The sequence below is a fragment of the Arachis hypogaea genome, chromosome 5 (genome assembly GCF_003086295.3).
Source record: "Arachis hypogaea cultivar Tifrunner chromosome 5, arahy.Tifrunner.gnm2.J5K5, whole genome shotgun sequence".
NCBI classification, from domain to species: domain Eukaryota; kingdom Viridiplantae; phylum Streptophyta; class Magnoliopsida; order Fabales; family Fabaceae; genus Arachis; species Arachis hypogaea.
The window spans coordinates 11,539,970-11,554,378 of NC_092040.1; positions in this window are offsets into that span (position 1 = coordinate 11,539,970).

Here is a 14,409-nt window from a genome sequence, read left to right on the forward strand (position 1 = left end):
AAAAGTAAACAACATAAATTGCAAGAATTAAAGAGAGATCTAGCTACAAAGGCAAGAGATCAACAATAGAAAAGCAAAGAAGAACAATTATTATGAATTACCTCTTATTGAATTGAAAGAAAATGGAAAGAACAATAGTAGATCTACAACAAAACATAAGAACAACATAAAGGAAATTACAACAAAGAAATGGAAGAAGATGAATGTAACAACAAAGAATTAAAAGGTAGAAGTAGAAGAAAGCAAAGATTAAAACCTAGATCTAAGAACTAATCCTAATCCTAATCCTAATTCTAAAGAGAAGTGAGAGCTTCTCTCTCTAGAACTTACTTCTAAAACTAAACTATGACTAATGGTAACTAAGATGTAAAGTATGAAAGTATGTTCATTCCCTCTTCAATCTTTGGCTTAAATAGCATCAGAAATGAGTTGGATTGGGCCCACAAGGCTTCTAAAATCGCTGGCCACGTTTTGCTTTAAGTGAACCAGGTGGCAGCAACGGCGCGTGCGCATACTATGCGCGTGCGCGCCATCATACGTGTAGCAACTATGGCAAATCTTATATCGTTTCGAAGCCCCGGATGTTAGCTTTCTAACCCAACTGGAACCGCATCATTTGGACCTCTGTAGCTCAAGTTATGGTCGTTTAAGTGCGAAGAGGTCGGCTTGCAGCTTTCCGGTTCTTTCATTTCTTCATGAGTTCTCCAACTTTTCATGCTTTCTTTCTTCATTCCCTTGATCCAATCTTTGCCTCCTAAATCTGAAATCACTTAGCAAACATATCAAGGCATCTAATAGAATCAAGGAGAATTAGATTTAGCTATTTTAAGTCCTAAAAAGCATGTTTTCACTCTTAAGCACAATTAAAGGAGAATATACAAAACCATGCTATTTCATTGAATAAATGTGGGTAAAAGGTGATAAAAGCTCTGAAAATCAATACAAGATAAACCGTCAAAACGGGGTTTATCAACCTCCCCACACTTAAACCAAGCATGTCCTCATGCTTAAACCAAGAATGAAGTAAGGGTATGGCATTTATTCAATGGAAACTAACTAAATGCAATCTACCTATATGCAACTATCTAAATGAATGCAATTGCTTGGTCAAAATAAATCAGTTCCCAAGAAGCATATATGCACAAGGGCTAAGGACTAGCAAGTCTAATCCAAAATTGAATTGAGTTATTAAATATTTTTACAAACTTGCATGAGAAGAGATGATCATAGGTGGAAACATGTAATTGAGCATCAAACCCTCACCGGATGTATTTGCACTCTATTCGCTCAAGTGTTTAGGGTTGATTCTCTCAATTCTCCCCTAATCATGCTTTCCAAGATTTGTTCTTCTTCTAACAATCATCATATATTTCATGCATGCATACAAGTATCATGAGGTCTTTTCTTTGGTTGTAATGGGGCTAGGGTCAAGGTAGGATGCATATTTGGTCAAGTGAGTTTGAAATTTGAATCTTTGATAAGCTTAAACTTCCCACCTAACCTATGACATGCTATACAATTAAATTCCAACCTAATTACCCATTTTTCACTCTTTCACATACTCATGTATTCCTTTTTAATTTCACAACACCTATGCATTGATTTTATTGGACTATACTTTGATTTGGGACATTTTGTCCCCTTTTTATTCCTTTCTTTTTTTTCTTTTTCTTTCTTTTTTTTCTTTCTTTTTCTATATTTTTTTTCCATATTATATTTTTTTTCTTTTTCTTTTTTTTGTCATTTTTTTCTATATACAAGAATCTCAATGCATAATGTTTTACAATTGATCAATACATGAGTATGTACCCAATTCCCAATATTTTCAATAACAATACAAAATTACCCTTTTATTCACCCAATGTCTCAAGATTCCCACACTTGAATGGTACTCACACACACTAGTCTAAGCCAATCAAAGATCCAAATTAAGGACATTTATTGTTTTCTGCTTTAAGACTTGTAATGTGCTAAAATTAAGAACAAGTGGGTTAATCGTAGGCTCAAATTGGCTAACAAAGGAATATAAAAGGTTGGCTATTTGGATAAGTGAGCTAATGAAATGATGGCCTCAATCATATAAATGCATGAATACACAAAATAATGGACATAAAGAATCAAACAAATCAAAGATTACATTCATAGAAAGAGAATAATGCACACAAGAATGGAAAATAAGTGGTTATAAGATGTAACCACACCATTAGGCTCAAATCTCACAAGCTTGTGTTCTTAGCTCAAAACATGATCCACAATACATATATATATGCGATTCAAGCAAGTTCTATGAAAAGTTTTCACTCAAATCAATTGAAGTGCCCTATAGATAGAAATCCTTGAAAAATTTCATTATTTTGAATAAGCATATTGTGTATACATATGCAAAAATTAAGAAAATGCAAGTAAAAATCCTAAAAACCTAAAATAAAATGCAAAAGTGTTGAGATTAGAAATTTGTCACCCAAAATCGCCGAACGGTCAGACGATCTCCCCACACTTAAAAGTTTGCACCGTCCTCGGTGCTCTCAAGGGAGAGCAAGGGGTTACGGGTTACTACAATTGATGAGCTCCGTCAAAAGATTGTGCGGATGACTTGTTTGTTGTCCCATTTAAAAGCTTTTCCTTTCTCCCTCCTTGGTGGCCAACCTAAAAGGAAAGAAAAGGAAAGAAAATTAAGCCTATAACAAAGATATCAAGGCAATTAGAACATAGGCGGGGGCTAATGCCAACTAAGAGTATGATTCCCTACTACATGTTAGCTAAGCATGTGAGTGAGAAAACAATGTAAGCTAAGGCATATCATGAAGCTCGATGCAAGAGTAAAGTTAAAGAATGAAGAGTGTATTGAGCATCAAGTTCAAATGAGAAGAAGTGGGTCATGAAAGACAATATGAGGTCATATCAATGCACAAGGACACAAGAGTCATACAAGATGAAGCATTGATTTAAAAGTTTCATCACCAAACAATATCAAACAAGTCAAGAAGCACCAAAATAATGCAAGGAATCCTCAACAATTGAGTAGGAAGATGCAACACCATTATTAAAATGACTTAAAAAAAACGAAAACGTGCTACAAAAACTAAATGAAAATGGGAAGAGTAGAAGTATACGAATGTGATAAGCAAAAGAAAATGGAAGGGGAAAAAAACTTTTTTTTTTACCGATGCGTGCGCGTCATGCACGTTTATGCGTCAATGGGCATATTGGTTGAAAGACGCTTACGCGCCAGGTGCGCGCACGCGTGCATCGAGTTAGGCCGGAGGCATAATGTCAGCCCAAGTCTGGCACAACTCTCGGGTAAAAGTACCGGGGGTGCAGATTGTGCAATCGACGCGCACGCGCACAGTGTGCGTGCGTGTGCATTGCGAATTTAAGATCATGTGCGCGTACGCGCCAGGTGCGCGCACGCGTGCATAGACTTGTGCCTCAGGCCCAATGTTTGCACTGTGCAGGCCTAACTCTCGGGTTTTTGGCTGGAGGTGAAATTTTGCATCCTCGCGTACGCGTACAGTGCGCGTGCGCGTGGGTGGTCGAAAAATGCTCAGGTGCGCGTACACGTTATGTGCGCGCACGCGTGGATGGTGTTCTGTTTTTCAAAAATTTTTGCTATGTTTTTGCACCAATCCAAGCATTCCAAACCTCCAAGCTACTACCAAAACACCCTAAAACCTTATTTAACATGTTAAAATACTAATTAAACTCAACCAACTAATCTAAACATGAAATTAAACTAGTTCTACCAATATGTACAAAAGAGAAAATGAAAGGATTTTACCATGATGGGGTGTCTCCCACCTAGCACTTTTGTTTATTGTCCTTAAAGTTGGACTTATGGGGAGCTCCCCATCAAGGTGGTTTGTGCTTGTACTCATCTTGGAACTCCCACCAATGCTTGGTTCTCCATTGTACCCCAAGATTCTTCATGGATTGAGCCAAGTCTTGATGGAGTTTTTCACAAGCTTGGGGCTCCCAAAGTTGGTCCTCTTCTTGTAATCCGGGATCCCACACTTTGTTTTCACACCTGTCTTGAGGTTGATCATCATTATTAGTCCATCTGGGTGGTGGACAAGATGAATTCTCTATACAGTGGCCAACAATCCTCCTAGACCCATCTATTTGAGCACTACTCCAACCTTTATATCTCATGTTTGATGCATCAACCATAATGAGCCTTGATTTGCAACGCCAACCACGAAACATCTTTCGCTTACGCTTCATCCCACAAAGCATCCTAAGTTGACCGTCCGTTTCAAGCAAACCATATTCAAGTGGGATAATGAAACTAATAGAAATGAATTTCACCCACTCAAATGAAGGTGTAGATGACAACCTAGGCAAAGATGCTTTCAAAGATCTTGACAAAGCATAGCCAACCCTCGTTCTTCTATTTCTAGGGACTTCCACCTCTTCACAAAATTTCTCTAATTCAATCCTTTGTTCATTAATACTATCTAAGCCTTTTCCTTTAATCAAACTATAATTGGGAGGGTGAAAGAAGTTTACCTCCACAACATTTTCAAATGCACCGGGAGAAGGTTCTTCATGCTCAAAAGATTCTTCACCACTAAGACTTGATGCTTGATCTTCATCACCAAGGGAACTCAATTCTTTCTCTATCCCATCCAAGTCTTCATATGGAATGTGCCTTGGAAGGTGTGCACTTTCCTCCCTAGCATCAATTTCAATCATCTTGGACGGGTTTTCTTCAACTCTATGTTCCCATGGAGGCTCCGCATCTCCTAAGTCTTCTACCACTTCTTCCTTGTCTTCAACAATTAAAGCTTCCTCCAATTGTTCCAATATAAAGCAACTTCCTTCATTTTCCACCGGAGTTTCCAATCTCTCCTTCATGCTATGTGCTTCATTTGATTCTCCACATGTAACCATGGGAGTTCCTTGAGTGTTCAAGCATTGGGAGGCTAATTGATTTGTTACCGCATCCAAGGCGGCCATGAAATTTTGCACATCCCTTTTCATCTCTTCTTGCCCTTGAACAAGAACACCAAGGGTTTCATCCATTAGAGGTTGGGGTGGGTGGAAGGGTTCCTCATTTTGGGGAAAGGGTTCATAATAGGAAGGTGGTTCTTCTTGGTAGAGTTGTGGTGGTTCAATATTTTCCACTCTTTCCACTTGTTGCACAACACACTCCATGGTTGCTTGAAATTGATCCAATGCTTCCTTGAGGTGATCCCTTGACTCTTGTTCCTCTTGGATATCATGATAGGGATCATATGGCTCTTGGATCGATGGACATGAGTATTCTTTCATGTGAGGTTGTGGTGAAAGGTAGAATTCATCTTGTGGTTGAAAATTTTTGTATATTGGAGGTGGTTCATCTTGGTAATAATGTGGAGGAGGTGGCTCTTGAAAATGTTGATGTTGGAATTGTGGTGGCTCTATATGTGGTTCATATGGCTCATATGGTTGTTGGTAGGATGGATATGAGTTAGGGTCATATGAAGGTGGTTGGTAAGAAGGGGCTTGTGAGTATGGTTGGGAGTTATGTTGAGGATATGGATCATAGGCATATGGTGGTGGTTCTTGAAAGTCACAAGGAGATTCACCATAGCCATTTGATTGATATGCATCATAGAATGGTTCTTCTTCATAGTGCATTGGTGGGGGTTGTTGCCATGAGGATTGATCATATGCATATGGCTCCTCCCACCTTTGATTGTCCCATCCTTGATACACATCTTCATTATAGTTCTCATCACCTACAACATAGTTGCAATCACACTCATAGCCAAAATGAGAATTCATGGTAGCAAGAGAAAATAAGAAACAAAAACTAATAAGAAATAATGAAACAAAATACTAAGACTAGCAAAAACTAACAAGCAATCTAAAAAGCAAGTTATTCACAATATTCACATATATACAATAACCAATAACATAACAACATTGCAATTCCCCGGCAACGGCGCCATTTTGATGAACGGATTTTTGACGGTTTAGAATTTCTCAAATAAAATCTCGTCGAAGTATAGTTTCTAAACCAAGCAATAATCCTTTCATACAAAAAGTTGTTTGTCACTAAAACAAACCCCTAAATTTATAAACCGAAGTATTGAACCTCGGGTCGTTCTCCCTAGGAATTACAATAAAGTGCTTTGTTATTGGTTGTGAGTTATTTTGGGGTTTTGATAAGGAACATGAAAGATAAATGGCAAGAAAATAAACTAACAACTATAAAAGGCTCTTGGCAAGGTATGAAAATTAGAAGTTCTATCCTAGTTATCCTTCTCAATTGTGATGAGAATTGTTCATTGCTACCACTTAGTTAACCCTTACTAAATAAAGGAAAGTCAAGTGGATAAATTGACTTGAGCCACAAGTCCTAGCCAACTCCTAAGGAAAGACTAGCTTTAGTGCACTCCAAACCAATTAGCAATCTCTCCAATTACACCAATCAACAAAGGAATTAGATAACTCAAGTGTCACTAATTACTCTACCTAGGCCAAGAGGAACAAAATCTACACTAAAACTAAAAGAGACATTTCAACAAACACATAAAAGGCAATAAAAGTAAACAACATAAATTGCAAGAATTAAAGAGAGATCTAGCTACAAAGGCAAGAGATCAACAATAGAAAAGCAAAGAAGAACAATTATTATGAATTACCTCTTATTGAATTGAAAGAAAATGGAAAGAACAATAGTAGATCTACAACAAAGCATAAGAACAACATAAAGGAAATTACAACAAAGGAATGGAAGAAGATGAATGTAACAACAAAGAATTGAAAGGTAGAAGTAGAAGAAATCAAAGATTAAAACCTAGATCTAAGAACTAATCCTAATCCTAATCCTAATTCTAGAGAGAAGTGAGAGCTTCTCTCTCTAGAACTTACTTCTAAAACTAAACTATGACTAATGGTAACTAAGATGTAAAGTATGAAAGTATGTTCATTCCTTCTTCAATCCTTGGCTTAAATAGCATCAGAAATGAGTTGGATTGGGCCCACAAGGCTTCTAAAATCGCTGGCCATGTTTTGCTTTAAGTGAACCAGGTGGCAGCAACGGCGCGTGCGTGTACTATGCACGTGCGCGCCACCATACGTGTAGCAACTATGGCAAATCTTATATCGTTTCGAAGCCCCAGATGTTAGCTTTCTAACCCAACTGGAACCGCATCATTTGGACCTCTGTAGCTCAAGTTATGGTCGTTTAAGTGCGAAGAGGTCGGCTTGATAGCTTTCCGGTTCTTTTATTTCTTCATGAGTTCTCCAACTTTTCATGCTTTCTTTCTTCATTTCCTTGATCCAATCTTTGCCTCCTAAATCTGAAATCACTTAGCAAACATATCAAGGCATCTAATAGAATCAAGGAGAATTAGATTTAGCTATTTTAAGTCTTAAAAAGCATGTTTTCACTCTTAAGCACAATTAAAGGAGAATATACAAAACCATGCTATTTCATTGAATAAATGTGGGTAAAAGGTGATAAAAGCTCTGAAAATTAATACAAGATAAACCGTCAAAACGGGGTTTATCAGGTGACAACTAACAAGAGAGGTTTATGTTAGAAAAGTTTGTACCAAGTATCTCCAGGTAGTGTTAACTATTGAGAACCAACCAATATAGTCTCCACTGATTTAACATTCAAAATTTTAGACTAAATCAATCACATTAAATAAAGATGCATATGAAGGGGAAAAAAGAGAGAAAAATAATAAGAGCATGACTAACGCATATGCATGATTGCCGTTAATATTAACCCTTTTCTACATAACACTTAATTCTCATGCATGATTGTCATCACAAATTTTTTCTTTTTAATACATATGGTTAAAAAAAATAAATCAAAAGTTTTCTCTAACCTGTTTTTCATATGAGTTGTGTGAAAAAAAAGTCAAGTTAAAAAATTTTATACTCAAGTGGAAGTCACTAAACCATAGAATTAGTCGTTTTAAATTAAATATTTTAATTATTGTGTTAATATATAATTAATTTTTTGTGTAAAATATAATGATAGTATACATTAAAGTATTAAATATTTGAATCCATTATATGTGTATAAATCCGTTATTTGAGGGTGAATATAAATCCGTTAGTTAATACTTAATACTTAATATTTTGGAATTAAATCATATTTTAAATTCATTCAGTTATTTTTGTTGAAAGAAATATTTTATATAAATTTTGTTTGTGTATTTAGTTGGATCTTATTGGTATTGTGTGTAGAAGGTGAATAATAAAATATTTTGTTTTGTGAAAAAATAGGGAACAACTATGTATGCTTCTGTAGGTAAGGATCTGATATTTGTGTTCGAATCATTGATATCGAAGGGAGCTGTGTATGTTTTTACATACTTTGGAGTTAGCAACAAATGTGGATTGTACTGCACATCACATCATTTTCGATTATTTTTTCAAAAAATAACTACTATCTTACCCTCTTTTTGTGATGCAATACCGTTATATGGTATTAAGTTAGTTCCTTTTAGAAAATTTATGGAATACTCTTCTCAACATCCTTTTTTGGTTGGTAAGAGTATAATTTATGCTAAGTACATAAGTTGATTTTTCTTTTGTTTTCATGACAAAATATCACTAAGATGGGTGATTTGTGCACAATCTTCTGATTGAATTTATTTTAGACGTTGCTAGAGTTATAACTGGTGTAGAAGGTGAGAGGAGATATGTGAAGAATGACAAACTTATTGACATGTTGGTCATTCATATTAAGAATGACGGGTGCATTTTTTTTATGCCCTTACTCAACACTTAATATGTGTATATAAGCAATTTTTTATTTTCTAAATAATTTAATTTTTTTTTGCAGTTTAAAGCTTAATATTACTGTTTTTGGAGAGATGGTGGATCGGATCAAAGCTCTAGTGGCAGCGGGTGAGCAACAGCTACCAGTAGTTATTTTCCAATTTGCAAGAATAAATAATTTTTTAGGTATGTGAAGATTTGACCACTATCGAATGGTTATATCTTATTGTAGCTATTTCTACTAATTATTGGGATGCGATTCAACAGGTATTTTTAGTTTTAAAATTTTATAGTGTGATTTTTTTTTTGTTTTTAAATTTTAGAGTGTGATACTACATATCGCGGAAGCAAAATTATAAGTATTATATTTTGTGTTTTAATACTTTTGATCATGTGAAATTACAAGTGAAATTATAGAAAACAATAATAATAATTCCGGCAAATGGCTGGCGTTCTAGAAATTAAAATTTGAAGTGATAAAAAATATTATTATATACACATGGATAAATTGTATCACTAGTTTTTTATTTTTTTTTATTGTAAATTCTATGTTGAATTACTCAACAATTAATTAATCAATATATAATTTTAAGCTATATTTTTGTTATTATATAATGCTTTTTATTATTTTATATTTGCAATAAATATTTTTTGTATAGCTTATTGTTAAAATAAAAAATTTTACTAATTAATTAAATCCACAATAGATTATAGTTGTTTTTTTAAATCTAAAGACACTTTTGGTTACTTTCCATTCGATAATTTTTCTGTCTTGTATAATTGTATAACTTATTTAAGCAATGATTATTGTACATAGGTACTAATATTTTACAGAACATTATGTATGGTGCCAGGCTCTTGATAAATCCAGATGTTCCTAAGGTTGTGATGCTTCGAAAAAGGTATTGTACCAATATTGTGAATTATTTATGGTTGTGCATATTGACTGTATTTTTATGACGTTGTGATTGATAAGTAGCAAGTATTATAGAGAGATCTCGCAGTACCTGTCTGTACTTTCTGGCAAACTGGCGTATATTAATGAAGATGAAGTTTTATATTCCACTGAGAAGAAGACAATAAAGGAGTTACATGCGGCTGCGGATGTGAGTGCCTTATAGAAACCTACTTTTTTATGTTTGGTTCATTGTTTGTTTTTTTTTTATTTTCAAACTGTTCCTATATAGGTTGGATTCTATGTTGTTCTGGCCACTGTTCTTAATGTTGAACCCGTTCTAAGTTGGTGGTATAAATCTTGTGTTTGCAGCATGAAGGTAGAAGCTAATGCGGATACATACTTCTGCGATGACTGTAATAAGGACGTGAATAATGTGGTTGATAGGTATGACTCTAATTGAACTTATTTGTGTAATCTTTTCATAAAAAAGTAATATAGTTATGTAATTGATTGTCTCTTTTTAATTTATTTAGCAATATCTAGCTTAATACCAACAATTAGTAGACAATAAGAGAACAATTTATTAAAAACAAAAACTGCTTTGATTGATAGAAATATCGTCTATCCACAAAAAAAAATGAAAAAATGAGATAGAGTGCATAGAAAAAATTCATATACCTACAATAATTTTATACTAAAGTCTCCTCTGCTAGACTAAAATCTAGAAAATTAATAAGCCTAAAAAAATTGTATTTGAGCATTTAAATTATGTTGAATATAATTTTTATGATTTTATTGTAACTAAAGGGTGACATACCAAGTGTTAATTGATGTTTTTGAATAAAAAAACAAGTATAAGTTAAATTTGTTGGTTTTTTATGGTAGTGTTACAACAAGTTTTGTTGTGTTCGATAAGGAGGCTACAGCTCTATTCGGACGGACCTGTACTGAGATGGTGAAAGAGTTCAATGTATGTGGTTTCTGCTGTTGAAACCATTTGAATGGTTATGATGATTCAATGTCGGATGTGAATATAGAAGATAATTTTATACCATCTTCAGAAACTTTAGATGGTATGTAAAAATTTTATCTATATGTTTATTTACATCATTGTGTACATTATAGACTAAATTGCATCGGTATGACAACTGAGTATCTAAAGAGAGTTCATTCGACAGATGTGTGGGATATAGAAAATCCTATTTATCAATGTCAATACTGTAAAGTATGGATGTGGTCTGAAGAAAGGCTTGCTAAATTCAAATAGTCGCCCCAACCAAAGTTTTCATTATGTTGTATGGAAGGAAAGATCGAGCTTTCTCTACTTTTTGTACCTCCTGATGAGCTCATTCAGCTTCATACTGGAGGTGATCAAAGAAGTCTTCATTTTTTAAAAAATATAAGGGCATTTAATTCAATGTTTTGTTTTACATCAATGGCCGGAAAAATTAACTGTGGGGTGAACAATGGGACTGCTCCTCCAAATTTTAAGCCTGAGAGTCAAAACTATTATAGCATTGGTAGCTTACTTCCTCCAGATAGTTTGCGACCAACATTTGTCCAACTATATATCTATGACACAGAAAATGAGATTGATAATCGATAATTTTCATGCAACCAGTCAAATATTTTAGTTATTTTTTATCTGTGAGAGAAGATAACATAAAATTTATTGTGTTTTTTTTTTGTGCAGTTCCAATGAAGCTATAAATGAGTGGGATAAGAAAATTGTGGCAATATTAAAAAACATGCTAGACAAATATAATAGTTTGGCAAAGAATTTTCGCTATGCAAGAGATAGGTATCAATAGAAAAATTACACAAACATAAAGTTTAAGTTGATTAGTAAAAGGACTATAGATGGTAGGACATACAACTTGCCATCTGCATCTGAAGTGGTTGCATTGATTGTTGGCGATGTCAAACAACTAAGCAAAGATAGAGATATTATTATAGAGAGTCAAACTAGATTCGCTGAGATATTGTTGGCTGCATTACCTATGTATTGTGATGAAGGAATTTTTTCTTTGTGTATGGTCATGGGGGTACTGGAAAAATATTTCTCTGAAACCTTACGTTTATTGAGATTCGCTCAAGGATGATATTGTGTTACACATTGTTTCAAGTGGTATTGCATCTTTACTTCTTTCCAATGGAAGAACGGCACACTCAAGGTTCAAAATACCGTTGAATATAATTGAGGATTCTGTATGTAACATCAAACCTGGTTTTTCTCAAGCAATGCTGCTGTTGAAAGCCAAACTTATAATTTGGGATAAGGTTCCAATGGTTAGTAGGTACTACTATGAAGTGCTTGATAAATGCTTAGGTGATATCATGAGATTTTCTCCAACATATAACAAAGATTTGCCCTTTGGGAAAAAAGTGGTTGTACTAGGTGGAGACTTTAAACAAATTCTTCCTGTCATTTCACGAGGATTGAGACAAGATATCGTTCATTCAACCGTGAATTTGCCTTACTTTGGAAGTTTTGTCAGGTGCTCAAACTAACAAAAAATGAGACTCTCTATAGGGATGACTGCTACTTCAGATCAAGATGAGACAAAGCAATTTGGTGAGTGGTTATTGAAAATTTGTGATGGTCTAATATGTGACAATATGGATGGTGAATCTGAGATATGTCTTCCAGGAGATATTGTTATTCCTTTTTCGGACCAGGTATTTGATGAGTTAGTTCATTTTTCCTATCCAAATATTTTGGATCACATGTCCTCAAAGGATTTTTCAAAGCAAGAACTATATTGGCTCCCACGCTGACATCGTTGAAGATGTCAACAACCATCTGATGGCTATCATTTCTGGAGGGAACAAATTATATCTTAGTTCGGATTCGATTTGTATGGATGAAGGGAATATGGAGAGTCAACTAGATCTTTATGGTCCTGAATTACTGAATAGCATAAATTGCTCTGGTTTGCCTTCACATAAATTAATACTCAAGGTTGGTATTTTGGTGATGTTACTGAAAAATATTGACCAATCTAGTGGTTTTTGTAATGGTACAAGGCTACAAGTTAGGAAGCTTAGAAATCCTGTCATAGAATGTGAAATCTTAACGGGTAACAATGTTGGTCATATTGCTTTGATTCCAAGAATGAATATGGTACCAACAAATAAAAACCGTTCCAGTTAGATTCCAACGAAGACAGTTTCCCATAGTATTATCGTTGCCATGACAATTAATAAGTCTCAGGGACAAACTTTATCTCATGTTGGATTGTACTTGTCCAAACCAGTTTTTACACATAGCCAACTATATGTGACACTTTCAAGAGTTAAGAGTAAGAGATGTTTAAAAGTTTTACTTATAAATCACGTAGGAATGTCTGCAAATTCAACTATCAATGTTGTTTACAGATAAGTCTTTGAAAAAATAGGATTCTAATATAAATATTTTAATTTTATTTTAAATTCCGTATCAATGTATAATTATTTACTTAAAAAAATGTAAAATAATTATTACTCACTATTTTTAAATTAAACTTTGATTTTGATAATAATTTTATAAATTTTTTAACATAATAATTATTTTGTATTTTGTTAAACAATAGGCATCAGAAATATATAAACCGTGTATATTAATTTAATTAATTTTGTTATAAAATATCAACTAATTATGTTATTATGACGTCTGTTACTTGGACCAACTCTATTATCATGCGTTTTCATCCTTAGATTTTTCAAAGAGTAGAATATAGATATTAAACAAAAATTGAATTTATAGCAAAAAAAAAATATCATAATACATGTTAAGTTTTATATTACCTGATACAAAAAAAACCTAGCTGAATCTGAAGCCCCACCCCACTCCCAGCTCACTCTCACACTCTCTAATCTCTAACGGCACACCACAGACACACAGGCAGAGCTGGGAGCTCGCCTCGGTTCACCGACACTGTATGCTCGCCACCGTCGCTGCGGCTCTCACTGGATCCTCCGCGTCACGTGCTCCTCTCTCCTCCATCTGAGCTCGGCTGCTCGCGCATCTCTCGCCTTCGCGTCTGCTCGAGCTGTGCTTCCTGCTCATGTTGTCGCCGCGCCTCCCTCGCCTATCTCCCTCCTCACGTATCTGCTCGAGTTTGCTTCCTGCTCGCGTCTCACCGCCTCTCCTTCGTCTCTGTGGGTGGTTGTTGTTGGTCGTCCCTCGTCGTTCGTGCCTCCGTGGTTGTTGCTTTCTGCATGCTGTCGTACGTCGTCCACTTTCTGGAATCGATTCTGTCTCTGCAACAACAGGTAACCATTTTAGTTTTTTTTCAGTTATTCTAATATTTTATATGCTATATTAATTTTAAGTAGTTGATTCATTGATATTATTGCTGTTAATTTTATTATTGATTGATTTATGATGCTGATTAGAATATGACAGTGGTTGAAATATTGAATTGGTTTATGAATTTGTTTATAAATATGAATATGCAGTGGTTTTACTGATTATGAATATGCTAAGATTTTGTTGATTTTTGAATTGGTTTATGAATATGTATATGTTGATTATGAATATGAATATGTAGTGGTTTTTTGTTGATTGTTGCTGCTGTAACTATTCTGATTGGTTTTGCTATTAGTTATTTAGTTGATTGATTTTTTTTCTTTTATGTAATTTTAAGATGGCTTCGTCAGAAACACCATTAGAAACATAATTATTTTTAGAATTAAGATACTATTGTATGCAATCTCCTTGTACATACTTTGTGACATAGTTATCACACCCGACTCGATCTGACCGAAAACTCGGTCACTTAGTCAAGCCAAACCGCTCGTAA